We start from the raw sequence: 14,011 nt of genomic DNA, 5'->3' as shown, positions 1-14,011 counted from the left end.
CATCCCTCATTTCCAATCCCTAACAATGAATACCTCTGTCCTGGATTAAGCTCTATTTGTTATCCTTCATCCATTACTGCCTATAGGTAGGCATTTACAGAGTGAATGCCATTTGATGATGATGATGATAAATCATTATCATAGAATATTGCATGTCTTATCAACTGTCAAGCTTCAGAACTTCTCAAAGCATGGCCTATTGCCACCAGTGCTAAAAAAGAAGACTAATTTTTCAAGTTCCTGATTGATTCTGTATATCAAAAAATGATTCTGTATATCACAAAATGAAGTAGATCCTATCTCTTTGCTTTAACTTATCTTGCACAAACAAAACTATTTTGCTTCAACTGCTTAAGATTAATACGCTTTTCTACATATGGGATAAAATTGGTGGCAAACATGTTTTTCGCCCCAGGACTTTCTAAAATTTATTCATGTCTACCTCTTGCTATCCCCTTTTATAAGCACTGCAAAGTTCTGCTGGTGCTACAGGACTGAAGTCTGAACTATTGAAGTCCTTAGGATCTGCCATTGGTAGTCCAATCTCATCCTCCATCCTTCTTTACCATAGCATGCCCCTTGGTGATAGCCTGGTCATAAAGGATCTTCTCCCAAGTCCCTGTAGAACAATTACCCATGGCTAAGTGCAACAGGTACAGGCATTACAGCTCTCCTTGTGTTGGCACTGAAAATGATCGTGAGTGGAGCATAAGGTGGGGCTGTACAGAAAGAATAATGTTCTACCAGTACTGTTAGTCCTATTAAGAAGACATTAAGATTTCTTTACCTGAAAAGGCATTCTACATACAAGGTTTGGGAAGAAGCTAGTAACATTGCATTTGTGTAAGCTGCAAGAACAAGCCCATTGGAAATAATGGGATCACTCTTGTGTAACACTGTTTGTGCAACTTAAGCAAACTGCACAAATCCAAAATTACTAGACTGACTCCCTTTTGTGTAGTATATCAGCCAGTAAGTTTCATAACTTTTCACTTAATGAGTGTGTTAAGCAACAATGTTTTCTCTTCCTTTAGATCCTCAGTTTGAATGTGATGCCAAAATATAGATTATTCCAAAAGGTCAACCAAACTGTTCAAGGGACTGAGAATTTGTTAAGGGGAATAATGACATCTGGACATATTTTCTAGCAACATGAGCCTCTGTATCAATTGCAGAGTGCTTGTTTTCTTCCTACAGAAAAAGGCATAAGCTCTAGTCTGGATCTTTAAAATATGCTTCCTTCCTTCCTTCTTCCTTCCTTCCTTCCTTCCCTCCCTGCCTCTCAAATTAGATTGTGTTGCTGGATCTGATCTCGACAAAGATCAAAATTCTACACTGAAATACAACCAAAACAAATATCTTGTTTGCCTAATACAGTCCGCAGTTAAAGTGGCATACATCCCCACACACAGTAATAACTGGAGATCTCTTCAGATATTCAAATACACTGTCAAGAAGGATATTCTCTCTCTCTCTCTCTCTCTCTCTCTGGAGTTTTTAGATAGTCCCAGAGAATATTCTAGCCATACATTGCTGATATGGCTCTTGTCTCTTTCCCCCATGATATTAGCAGTCAATTTCTGCAAAACCGCAATGTATTTTAATTGTCTTACCCACTGATTAATCCTTGGTGTACATTTACAACACAGCAATATCCTATGACATGGGGCAAAGTGCAGTAACTGCAGGTGGCCTAAGGCTGTTTTAAATGTAATTGTTATTTATGCACACAAAGACTAGAGTATGAAACAAAAGGAACTTTACATTTAACTCTACTCTTAGTTTGTGTACTCCTTCCCCCACCCTTCTTTAATGAGTAATAACCATGTATACCATTATATCTGAATGGTCATAGCCATTAGTTACCACTAACCATTGCTTGCTCTCAAATAAAACATTGAAATAGCTAATCCAGTAACTATTGGAGAGCAAACTATAGTTAGCAGTGACTACAGTTGTGTTGATTCAGATATAATAGGAACATAGGGAGCTGCCTGCTACTGAATCAGACAATTGGTCCATCTAGCTCAGTATTGTCTACACATACTGGCAGCAGTTTCTCCAAGCTTGCAGGCAGGAGTCTCTTAAAGCCCTATCTTGGAGATGCCAGGGACGGAATTTGGAACCTTCTGCATGCAAGCATGCAGATGATCTTCCCAGGGTGGCTCCATCCCCTAAGGGGAATACCTTACAGTGCTCACATGTAGCCTCCCATTCAAATGCAAACCAGGGTGGACCCTGCTTAGCAAAGGAGACAAATCATGCTTGCTACCACAAGACCAGCTCTCAGGGGCGTACTGCTAATGAGGCAAAGGGAGATGAATATCTCCAGGCCCACAGCCTCTGAGGGGCCCCCTAAGGCCAGTCCTTGCCCTCTTAACTCCACCATGCAGCATGCCTACAAGAGAGAGGAAAGGCAGCTGCCTGCCTAAATCTCTTCCTGCTTCCTCGCCCATGCAGATTGCTTGCGAGAGCGAGCTGCTGGGAGCCCAAGGCGATGGAAGGAGGGAGAGAAGCAAACTTCCCCTCGGCGAAGCTTCCTCCTCCCCAGCAGACTGAGGTAGCTGAGAATAATTGTTTAGATCACGGCTGAGCTCTGTCCTGCTGTTGGGAGAGGGGGACGGTTCTATATGCCTTCTATTGTCCAGGCTGTACCTGGAGGTGAAAGAGGGTGGGGGACACTACAAAGAAGACAAGAAAAAGTAAGGCCCCCCCCGCTCTGTTTTTGTTTTTTGCTAATTGTCGAGCATGAACTTCAGTTTGCAAACTGTCTCTCTTCAAAGGGGGAAGAGGAAGAGTTTCATGTGTGGTGGGGCATGGAGAATGGAGCACCCTCATGGAGATCGGGTCTGTCTTGTGTATGTTTCATTTTTTGTACCAGTGTCTGCTCTTTGTGCTTGCAAAACTCCTGAACTCTGCAAATGTCTTGAAAAAGCAAAAGCAGCAGGAGCAGGAGGAAAGCTGGAAGAGGGGAAAAATGCTTTACTTCCAAACACTCCATTCAGCTATAGTGAGGGAATGACTGCAAACCAGGAGAGAGAGGCATGAGGGAGCAGTTCAACAGCTCCAGCTTTTCTGAATGGTGGGTCTCTTTCCCACCCAGCCCCCAAGCTGCATTAAAAAACAACAAAAATTCCAAGGTCTCTCCCCTCCGCCTTCAAAAAACCCCATTACCTTTACCTTATTTTTTTTACATCTTTATATTCTTGGAAATTCAGTTGTTTAAATAATGGATCCTTTAGAGACAGAGAGGGGAATGGATAAAGAATTATGCAGGTTGTGGGAATATGTTAAGTTGTCTGTTGAAATGTTTTTGCTAATGCAAATTTGCATGAATATACTTGTTTTATATTATTACATTCTTGTGGGTTCAGTTGCTGTTTGTGCCCTCAAGAACCCACGTGTGCCATGTTGTGTGTGTGTATGTGTGTGTGTGTGTAGGGGGAAAAGATGTTTGACTTCCAGTCAGTGTACACAGGATTGCATTATTTATTTATTTATTTATTTATTATTAAATTTATATCCCGCGTTTCATTAAGAAAATCCCAAGGAGGTTCATAATAAAATTTAAAAACAAGATTATTAAAAAGACACATTAAAATATTGAGGTAAAAATATAAAAACAAATCTGATTTTAAAAGTTAAATTACAACACTAGCATAAAAGTATTATAGCATTTAGCATTATAGCACTAGCATTATAAAAGTATATCAGTACAAAGTCTCAGGTGGTGTGGTTGTCTTTTGAAATAAGGGACAAGGCTTTCAAACTGAGTCACTTGGTGACAACCTTAGATTGGAAAAACTCTGAAAGAACCACATCCAAGCACTGGTTTTCAGGATTGTTTGGATGTTTTGATTGTAAATCGCCCTGAGCGATTTTGGAAGGGTGGTATAAAAATTGAATAAATAAACAAATAAAAATAAATAAAAATGTTAAATTAATTTGCAATCCTCTTTAAGACATGTTATTTTACCATGGAAAACCTCTACAGTGAAAAGCCAATATACTTAAAATACAGCAAGCCGGGTCTCATGATCAGTGAGACCTGGGTTTTGCAGCTAAGCGAGGACAGTGGGTTAAGCCCGCTCTTCCCGCAGACAATCATGGAGGGAGCCCTGGGCGGCCGGATTGGCCGCCCACATGATTGCCGGCTCTGTGATGGAGCCAGCGGGGGCTGGGGGGAGCGGGGGCCGATCGGTCCCCGGAAGCTCCAGCATGCCCTGCGCGAGCACGCAGGGCATGCTGACGAGACCCCCGGAGCTGGGAGGTGGCTTTTTGCCTCCCCTGCGGGGGCCTCCTCGTAAGTAGGCACAGTGTGGAGCTGTGGCTACTCACAATCTTCAAAACCAGATTTGCGAAGGGCAGGGGTACTTGAGCGGGTTACCCGCTCTAGAACTACCCAGGTTGCAGCCGAGCCCAGTGGTTCTCACGATTACAGAAAATCGGGCTAGTGGAAGCTAGCTGGATTTTCCGCAATCGTGAGAATAGCCCCAGCATGTAATTTCTACAAGTTGCCTTTCCCATATTTTGCAAATTGTTTTATTGGGTTTGAGAACAACCCCCCATCATTTGGTCCATATATTTTGGCGTGGATTCAGATGACAGTTTGTGTTGTCTGTTAATCTGCTTCACTATATAACACGTGTCCTTAATGTTCTTCTGCAGCAGAGACACGGGTCCAGGAGAAGGAGAGGAAGGCAGCGAGGGGCCCATTTTAAAATCTTGTCTCTGGGCCCACTCCAACTTTGTTACGCTCCTGCCAGCTCTCCTCCCATAATGGTAAACCAGATGTCATTACCTGGAAAAGGAGAAACATTGAAATGAGTAGAGTAAGCCAAAAGGCAGATGTGTAAGCTGAAATGAACTCTGTGTGTTCATTGGTGCTCCTTTGTTTGTGATGGACTGCTGTGCCAATGCAATGCTGCCTATAAAACCTGTTAAATGTATACAGTTAGAAGACATGAATTAGCCTAGATTTTAACTCTCAGAGGGCAATGTTGCTAATTTTCAGGTCTATGTTAGGGATGTGCACAAAACTGATTTTACATTTTGCTTCAAGCTCAAAACAAAACACAGATGGCCAAAATGTTTTGCTGAAACAGTGGTCAAACCGGTTGTTTAAACGAAATGAAACTCAAAATGTTTTGAGAGTATTTGCCATAAGGAACAATGGGGAAACATGAAACACCGCATTGTTCCCCATGGGTAGCTCATAGGGTCACCAAAGTGGGTTGAGTTGTAGGGAATGATGGGAGCTAATTACCAAACAACCCACAAAAGAAGTGGGCAAGTGGGAAATTTTAAACAAATTTTTAACCTTTCCCCCACACCCCCATAGGATCCTTCAAACTTTTGTTAAAAATCACCCACTTGCCCATTTCTTTTGTTCCTTATGGCTGGAACAAGCCTCACTCACAGAGTGCATGCACACAAGTTTTGCATTGCAATTTGAAATGCATTTTGCAACCCTTCCTTGAAAAACACTGCAGAAGCACACAGTAAAAGGGGATCTGTCCCTCCCAACACAAAACACACACTCCAGACACAGTCCAAAAATGCCGCCCCCACAAAAAAATCACTGACCCAGAATCCACTGCCAGCCACAGTGCCTGTGCTGCAGTAACATGATTGGCACAAGTTGCTCTCTCACACACAATTATGACTCCTTACGTTACTTCCTAACATTGCAACAGCTGCCAGAGCAGCACTCTTGGCAGCAAGCATAGCCATAAGTTCAACTAGAGAAACTTCAGCCATATTTTGACTGAGGAGGACACCTTGCAATGCAGACTACAGAGCAGACCAGAGCAGTAAGTGAGCATTTCTCACCACAACACTATCTCACAAACAAACCAAACCACAAACCTCAAGGAAAGAAGGTAGCCAAGTTCTGCCTTTGTCAATCTGAGATCCAGCAAAACCAGCACAGCATATTATACTCAGTGCTGAGAAAAGAAAACCACAAAATCAAACCTTTCTCCCTCCTCTCTTGATGTATCCTCTTCAAGAGAGGTGCACTATAAGCGCCCTCTCCCCCTGCCCAGCCCAGCCAATGGGGGCACAGTTGCCCATGACAACACTTGATTTGTATGACAACAAGCCAATAAAGAAGCAAGGAGATTGCAAGCCAATTGGAAGCCAGTGCCAGAAAACCAAACAGCAAGGCAAAAACAGGCCTCCAAAATGGCGCTCAAAATCTCAACACATTTAGATCGAAATGGGGTTGTTTTGTTCTGAACTCAAAACAGGCCCTTTATTTAAAGGGCATTTGTTTTGAGTTCGAAACACTTGAAGGCCCATTTTGAGTCAATATGGTTCAATGTTGAAATGTTTTGCACATCCCTAATGTTTGTTTTCCACAAGGCCTGTGTCTGTATAATTGATGTTGCAATAGTTACTTTCAACTTACCTTAAACTTCAGGCTTGTGTGGCTTCTGAGTTCACAGTAAGGTTAAAAAGGCTTCAATAAAATGTTTGTAAACTGGGATGAGCCTTTCAGAAAACCCTCTGTAATGAAACCATGTAAAATTTGTTTTCCTTGGTTAAGAATAGGTCTGTGATTTACTGGATTTTCTTCCACAACAACAATCTCTTGAGGCTAACAGTTCTTAATCGACAGCTCAGAGAGTATGATATTTCCCCTAGTTTCTTCATCAGCACCTCCATTTTTAGGAGAGATAGGACAGGTTAACAAGAATCTTAACTGTTAGAAAAAGCCACATAAGTCTTTGTCACCCCAGAAACACCAAGGGTGCACTTCCTGCCCACAGGTTATATAAACCAGATAGGAAGAAACACCAATGGTCATTTGTAAATATAACTGAGCAGCATCCAGACTAAATTATTTCATAGTAACTACTCAGAAATTTCAATTTCAATAGGACTATGCAGGAGCAATTTGGCCTGGATGCTGCCTGTTGTATGCAAGCTTAAGGCCTCTTCTTTATACCTTTGAGAAACCGTGTCAGTCAAACACATCAGCCCTATTCACACATTATGCTCAGCACTTGTACAATGAATGTGAGGTGTACAAAGGTACACATCTGTGCACAGGTACAGTTATTCACATGTTATTTGAGAGACTAACTATGTCTTTGAGGGACCTGTACTCAGTTTCGCTTTTACAATGAATGTGGGTACAGTTATTCACACAAAAGGATGTACCTGTGTACAACTCTCAGCACTCGTATAACATATTGAGGCTGTTCACAGCCTGGTTTTGCATACTCGTGTGAACCACCGGGACCACGCCCGATCCCAGTCTACACGGTGGCAAACCTGCCTATTGAACCACTTAGTTAAATGAAGTTAAAGGGGTGAGCACTTCCTTAACCTACTTTTTAAAATTGTGTGTGAGCCGTGGCTGCTTGCAACCGTGGCTGGCACACTCAGGCGGGGAGGAGCGGGACTGTGGTGCATTGTTGTGGCTCCAGGGGGCAGGGTAACGTGCAGTGGCATGTCTCGGCACCCCAACCCCGGGAACTGAAGCTGGAGCCACCAATTGTGTGGGCGGGTGATCCGCTCACCCAGGAACGAAGTGGAGATCGTCTGTGGGGAAGGTAGGCTAAACTTGCCTTCCCCGCAGCCCGCCCACGAGCTCTTCTCACTGATCACGAGAAGAGCTCTATTGTCTGAATAGGGCTATGGTGGCTACCTGGGACAGCATCTCTTCTTATACCTGTTCACCCCAGTCCTATCAACTGACTTTTACTCATTTTAGTAACATCTAAAGTGGTTAACATATATACTTCCCTAAGTGTGTGCTCTCTTCTCTCCTTAATTTTGAGGGGATAAAAAAAGCACATATTGGGTGTACATCAGGTTGTCGCATCTGGGTCCTATACACAATTTATGAACTTTTGGTGGCAGAAGCGGGTTCATATGCCTTGTCCCCGCCCAACTTCCTATGTTCAAATTCACGTTTGCTTAGAACACTTGTGTGTACAACACATGCATGCACAGGGCTCTTTCCTTGCTTTTCTGAATGTAGATTCGATGCAGACATGAAGTTGAAACGAGCATGCCAGAAGCAGGCACAGTGCACATGATACCAATCCGCCATCCCCCTTTTAACTGTAATATGTGCATAGGGTTTATTTGCTATGGCATATGCATGGTGATGAGGTGAAGGACTGTTAACTCTGCTTTCCAGCCTTTGCTGTGTAAAAAGGGTGAAAAGGGCTTTCACCATTGACTAACGGTTGTTGAACTCTAAAAATGTCTAATAAATGTCAACTCAGAAGACACTCCTCCTCTTAGAAGACATATTGGTTGGAAATCAGCAATATAGCATTGGTTGGCTGAATTAGCAGGTCTGGTTTCTTTTTCCACACACATGAAGCCATCTATTCCTTGTCTCCTCAGACTAAGGTACATAGACAATACTTGGGTCATATATTCCAAGTTGTAGATATTGATTTTTTTGTAGAGATAGAAGGATTGCTGGTTTTTGTTTTTGTTTTAAATCGTCATAGAATGAAAGCTGTGTATTTTAATTTTACTATTGGAAGGACTGGGGCTGTGTTGAGAAACTAAAAAACAATTTGTATTCAACCTTTGGTTCCTGGATTACGTACCTGTGCACTTAAAGGGTCTATGTGTCTGTGGACGGGGAAAAGAAGAGTAAGGGTCTTTTCTCAATTGTCCCAGTACAGCACTTTATCAGTCTTGATTAGCACATGGGGGAAAACATGCACCAAAACTGAGAGAGGTACAGGCTGGGTATTGTGGCTTGTGGGGCATAATTAGCCAGGTCTGTCTCACTTGCTTGGAACGATATTGTGCTGCAGGGTTCCACCAAGGAGCCTAAGGCAGCACCCATTCTCCAGTTCCTGCTGATTTTATCCTCAACAACTCTGTGAGGTAGGTTCAGCTGAAAGATGGGAACTGATCTGCCACATTTGGAGTACTGTGTACAGCTCTGCTTATCGTATCTTAAGAAGGACACTGTAGAATTGGGAAAGATGCAGAAGAGGGCAACCAAAATGATCAGGGACCTGGAGCACCTTCCTTATGAGGCTAGGCTACAGCATCTGGGAACATAGGAAGCTGCCATATACTGAGTCAGACCATTGGTCTATCTAGCTCAGTATTGTCTTCACAGGCTGCCAGCAGCTGCTCCAAAGTTGCAGGCAGGAATCTCTCTCAGCCCTGTCTTGGAGATGCTGCCAGGGAGGGAACTTGGAACCTTCTGCTCTTCCCAGAGTGGATCTATCCCCTAAGGGGAATATCTTACAGTGCTCACACTTCTAGTCTCCCATTCATATGCAACCAGGGCGGACCCTGCTTAGCTAAGGGGACAAGTCATGCTTCCTACCACAAGACCAAAAGATCTGTGGCTTTTTGTTGCAAAAATGGCAATGATGGGGAGACATCATAGAGGTGTATAAAATTATGGAGTAGAGAGAGTGGATAGAGAGAAATTGTTCTCTCTCTCTCACAACACCAGAACCAGGGCAAGATGCCTCTAAATACCAGTTGCAGGGGCGGGGCTGTCCTTAGAGAGCCCTGGTGGGGTGCGGGGTTCCCTACCAGTTTATTCTAACGGGGGTTAAAAGAGCAGGGCTCGGGGCGGTGGCCCTGCTTGCCATGCCCTAAGGACAGCAGGGGAGCACCAGCAAGAGAGAGGGCATGCCCTCACCTCTTGCCTGCAGGCTTCTCAGAGGAATCTGGTGGGGAACAGGACTAGATACACCTTGGGCCTGATCCAGCAGGGAAGTTCTTACCTTCTCATGTTCTAATCTCTTAACCTATCCCAGGGCTGCACAACTTTGGCCTTTCAGCTGTTGCTGAACTACAACTCTCATCACCCCTCATTATTGGCCACAGTGGTTGGGGTTGACGGGAGATGTAGTCCTCCAACAACAGGAGGTTGTTCAGTCCTGACTCACCCATTAAGGTCAGCCAATACCTTGAACCCAGGGTTCCCTGTTCCTAAACCAACATGTTAATCTTTGCAGCACACGGACTCTCACTTGTACAAGCTGCTCTTGTGCCTCAGCAGTTTAAGCTAACCCACAGGATAGGTCTATTTAGGCAAAGGTGCATGGAGCTCACTCATGCCTGTCTCTGGGCTGCGCATTTGTAACGTGTTGTCTTTCAGATATACCTAAACGCTCACTGCTAATAAGGCTATAAGGTTGTATATGAACCACTATAATTTCTCAGCTAAATATCTTGCATACATTTTTGTCCTCTCTAAAAAATGTGGAGCCTTGAAAGCTGTCCCTATATTCTTCCTTGGTTTCACTGCGTGTATACACACACACCACTCCAGCATACACCTCTCCTACCCAACTAAATTTTCCATTACAACTTGAATTTAAATATTCTAATAAATTTGTTTTAGAAATTCTTACAGCTCCCTTGTGCCATTTGTAGGGAAACACTCTGATGCGTGTGTGTGTTTTTCCTGAGAGATGGAGATTTCTTTGTGCTTGGGGTGACTGATTGAATTTTACCTGAGCTAAATTATATTTGCACATTCTAGTAATTGCAAAGGGCCACACAGAGGAAACAAAGCATTGGCTGCCGTTGTACAGGGATTTCCCCAATGTATAATTTCAAATTGATATGAAAAAAGCCTTGCTATGCATTAATAATAGCAGAAAATGTAACTCACTTGGCCGCAAAACAAGCGATAGACCTCAGGTGGATAACATTTATTGTTAGTATGGCTTTTTCTATTGCACACCTCCTGAAATGCAAAATAAAAGATTTCTATTGACCAGATTGCTGCACTTAATATATGACACATATCTACACTGTACACTGCATATTTGTTTGTGGTAGCATTTGTGCTGTAATTTACTTGAGTCTTTTGATTATTTCTTACTATATAGTCTGAATTTTTGGACATATCTGGATGATTCAGCAAAAAATAATTTTCTGCAAAGCTCTCAGTCTGAAATTTGAACCCATTCCATTCACTCTAATGATTACTCAATAACATTTGAAGCCCATTCCTTGGTGAAAAATCCAGACTTCAGGTCCTTAAAGAAATTAATATAAAATGCTGAGGAATGTAATTAATGCTCCAGAAACGTTAAGTGAACATGCGTAATACAGGACTGTAGCTATAGACACACACATAAAGTTCTTTCTTTCTTCCTTCCTTTCTTTCTTACACTTCTATACTGCCCTGTCCAAAGGCTCTGGGTGGTGCACAAGAAGTAAAATACAACAAACACAATTTAAAAGCAAGTTAAAAACAATTCAGAGCCTCTTAAAACCAATTAAAATACTTAAAAACAATTTAAAAACCTTGGAAGGCTAGGCCAAATAAGTAAGTCTTTCAGGCTCTCTTGAAGGCCAACACAAGCCCAGATTATGAATATCTGCTGGGAGTGCATTCCACAGACCAGGGCAGCTACAGAAAAGGCCCGGCTCCAAGTTGCCACCAGATGTACCAGTGGTAACTGGAGATGGACCTCTCTGGATTACCTCAATGTGTGACGAGGATCATACAGAAGAAGGTGCTCTTTCATTACACAATCATTACACGATCAACATAGATTGTGTTTGTGATAGATGGACATGGATGGAGTTTGTGAAAGAAGTGAGAACTTTTGTTAAAAAGTTATATATAAATATTTGTAGAAGTATTTGCAGTAGTACTGTATATCTTTAAGAGATATTTTAACAGCTGACTTCCTGTTCCTGCCTGTGCTTCTCTCTCTCTCTTTACTCTCTCTTTTTGAACCACTTAGTCTTGCTGTTGAGCCAATTAGTCTTACAATGAAGCTATAATGTTGTCTTTAAAGAGCTTGTTTGATATTTCTGATGGTTAAAACAGCCTTCTGAACTCGCAAGTACGTGAGAATAAGTAAGTGAGACAAGAATACAATAGGAAAAAAATGCTTCTGGATGTTGACTTAATGGAGGTACCTGTGTTTCTGGAACACAAATTCTCAGACCTTGTCATAGTTCAGTCTGCAGGCATCAAGGAAAGAAGTGCTTGAGCCTCTCCCTGTTCCTATGGTGTGCCAAAGCAAAAGGAAGATGGCCTCTTTACCAATGTTTAGTCTTGTCCTTAGCTCAGAAAAACAGAAAAGAAGCAGCGTCACAAGGACTCATAATGACTGAGATCTCACTTCTCAGAAAAAAAACGTTCCCACTGAAAATGTCATGTAAACAAAGATTTAAGCAAATCCTCATTTGAACTATGGTTCAGTCTGGAAAAATCTGAATTAATAGTAGTGAGAGATACCTTTGAGCATGTGTAGATTTTCTCCTCACAGCCATCCCGCATGCATTTAAGATTAGAGCTCCCAAGTGAGATCTGGCTTCCAAGCAGGTTTGAACCCCAGTATCTATCTATCTATCTATCTATCTATCTATCTATCTATCTATCTATCTATCTATCTATCTATCTAATTGCCTGCCTGCCTTTCTTGAAAGTAATCCCTGCTAGGGGTGTGCATGGTCCGGAGTCCCCCCCGTCCGGCACGGGGGGGACTGTTACTTTAAGCGGGGGTGGTGGTAGTACTTACCCCCCCCCCCGCCGCTCTTCCCCCTCCGGCGCTGTTCCTTTGAAAAATCTTCTTGGGGCGGCAGAGTTCCACCCCGCCGCCCCTGCCCCCGTCGTTGTTGTTGCTTAAGGTGCAAAAGAGACGAGCGTGCGCACCGCGCAGGGCGCATGCGTGCCGCTAGCGCTCGTCTCTTTTGCACCTTAAGCAACAACGACGGGGGCAGGGGTGGCGGGAAGGAACTCTGCCGCCCCAAGAAGATTTTTCAAAGGAACAGCGCCGGAGGGGGAAGAGCAGCGGCGGGGGGGAAAGTACTACCACCCCCCGCTTAAAGTAACACTCCCCCGCCCATCTGAACCTCTGGACCACTGGACCGCCGGACCGGTCCGGAGATCATTCCAATGGCGCTGGACCAAAACCATGCACACTACTAATCCCTGCTGCAGCACTGTACATGTTTGCTTATGGGGGCCTTATTCTTGTAAAAATGATGTTAAGCTTGGATGCTTAATGATTCTTCTACATTTAAGCATCAAGTTTGCAAAGCAGTGTCTAAATCTGCTCAAAGTGGAGAGCTGATATTTCTTTCTAATCAATGGAAATTGAAACACTGCACAGAGGCACCCAGTGATTCTGTGACCATGCTTTGCTGAAGTGGGTCCAAACTTGGTGTGTGTGTTTGTGTGTGTATGTGAAGCAGATACAGTGTATGTGTTTGAGATTGAATTAGCTGTGAGAGAATCTCAATATGACACCCTTCCATGCTGCATTATTTCCCTTGATATGTTTGTGATGCTATGTCACTGTGTGTTGACATTTGCTCATAATTATATGGTGTATGGCACAAGCATCAACTATGTGATGTCTCCATGTCACACTACAGAAGGATTTTGTGACTTTGAAATTCCCATCAGAGACCTGAAAGCCAGCTTCATAGAAGTCAAAATATGACAAAACTGAAGTGAGTCAAGATCTCACCCAGTTCTTCAAAGTTGAGTATCACTTTTCTAGTAGGTTTTTCTTTCTCTGGATACTCTGATTTGGTTGTGTTTGGTTTTTGTTTGGTTTGTGATAATAATTGGATATAAATAGCTTTCAAAGGGTGAAGGAATAGGGCAACTAGTTACCAGTAACATATTTGCTAAGTGTGCCCAAAATATTTTGACCTTTCAGCTTCAGGTAAGCAGTCATAAAATCTTAGTATTTTTTGTGAATGCTATGAAAGATTGTAAATAATGGTCCACACTGATGCCTGCGCTTCTCAAGCATCTCAACACCCAGAATACACAGCTCAGTTATCACTGCTTTCTGAATTCTGCAAATGTAAATGCATTATTGATTCTAAACATCTTTCTTCTCTCCCTCGCTCTTCCCCTCCCCCTCCAGTCGTACAACCCAGTTCCAAACAGATTAACTTGAGAATAGCACTGAAGTGAAATGATTAATAAAACTGAAATCATTTCATTTAATTGAAATTTTGGTTTGGGTGATAATTCAGCATGTTTTCCTATGTAAGGAAGCAAAATTATGTGAGATGTTGT

General features: G+C 42.8%; 1 long non-coding RNA gene across 1 annotated transcript; it reads right to left on the bottom strand.

Annotated features, from left to right (window-relative positions):
* Positions 1 to 4,188: 4,188 nt before the first annotated feature.
* Positions 4,189 to 12,275, bottom strand: LOC128323799 (uncharacterized). Its single transcript, XR_008306471.1, has 4 exons — positions 11,890 to 12,275; positions 10,625 to 10,699; positions 6,413 to 6,510; positions 4,189 to 4,801 (listed from the first exon to the last, which is right to left on the bottom strand). It is a non-coding gene; the product is annotated as an uncharacterized LOC128323799 (long non-coding RNA).
* Between the last annotated feature and the right edge of the window lie 1,736 nt (positions 12,276 to 14,011).

This window comes from Hemicordylus capensis, chromosome 4 (genome assembly GCF_027244095.1).
Source record: "Hemicordylus capensis ecotype Gifberg chromosome 4, rHemCap1.1.pri, whole genome shotgun sequence".
Taxonomy (NCBI): domain Eukaryota; kingdom Metazoa; phylum Chordata; class Lepidosauria; order Squamata; family Cordylidae; genus Hemicordylus; species Hemicordylus capensis.
Note: the sequence above shows the minus strand (reverse complement) of the source record. Positions and strands in the feature narration are given on the sequence as shown.